The sequence below is a fragment of the Belonocnema kinseyi genome, chromosome 4, assembly GCF_010883055.1.
Source record: "Belonocnema kinseyi isolate 2016_QV_RU_SX_M_011 chromosome 4, B_treatae_v1, whole genome shotgun sequence".
Taxonomy (NCBI): Eukaryota; Metazoa; Arthropoda; class Insecta; order Hymenoptera; family Cynipidae; genus Belonocnema; species Belonocnema kinseyi.
Genome location: NC_046660.1, coordinates 6170048 through 6171096, shown reverse-complemented (window position 1 = coordinate 6171096; position 1049 = coordinate 6170048).

Below are 1049 nucleotides of genomic sequence, written 5' to 3'. Positions count from 1 at the left end.
ATATGAAGCGAGGAAAACTTAATGAAGTTTTCCTCGCTTCATATAAACCTTGGCGCATTTCTCTAACTCAAATTCCATCCCTATTTCTTTAGTATATTATCCGACAATCCCTAGAGCTAGATGCAGTTGTTCTTTATTTTTAGCATAGATCTTAAGATCGTCCATGTAAAATACATGAGTGACCTTGTAATTTTGATCTGCAGATTTTTCGCAAAAGTACCCGTCAGAATAGCGAAGTGCTAGAGATAGTGGCAATAATGTGAGGCAATAAAGCAGTGGACTCATGGCGCCGCCCTGAAAGACAACTCTCTGAAAGGTGACCTTGTTAGTTGTCACACGATTTTTTCTAGATGAGATGGTCAATCTGGCTTTCCAAAGCGGCATCAATCTCTCTATGCACCTCACGATTTGCGGATGAACCTTTAAGCTTTCCAAAAGACAGATAATAAGTCTATGGGAGGTCGAATCGAAAGCTTTCCGGTAGTTAATCCACGCTGGTCAAGGTCACGCTGGTAGTATGCTGCATCTTTGCAGACACATCTATCGATGAGCAGATTCTCCCGACATCCTGCTACGCCTTTCTCTGAGCCTTGTTGTTCATACATTTCTTGCTATACAGGTTTAATTTCCCGAACAATCCTATCACAGAGGATAGCTGTGAATATCTTATACAGTGTGTTCAGACAAGTGATTGGCCTGTAATTCTTCGGGTCAGCTAAGTTGCTTATTTTCGGCGGGAGTATTGTGCGCCCATACACCAACCACTCCACCAATATTGGAAATGAGAAAATTAAGTTTATGGAAAAACAACAAAAGTTGCAATAAAACGTTTAATAAAAACATTTTTCCAAAAGAATGCGCATTTTTTTTAAACGAGACAATGAAACTTCATCTGCTTTAATACCAATGCAATTTACGAATTTTAATAAGATACATTTATGGGAATGGCATAAAATTTCAGGGATAAACTTGAGTGCGAAGCACGAGATGCGTGATGAGAATGTGTTGTTTGAAGCCGAAGGAGCTTTAACAAGAGAGAATTCACAATT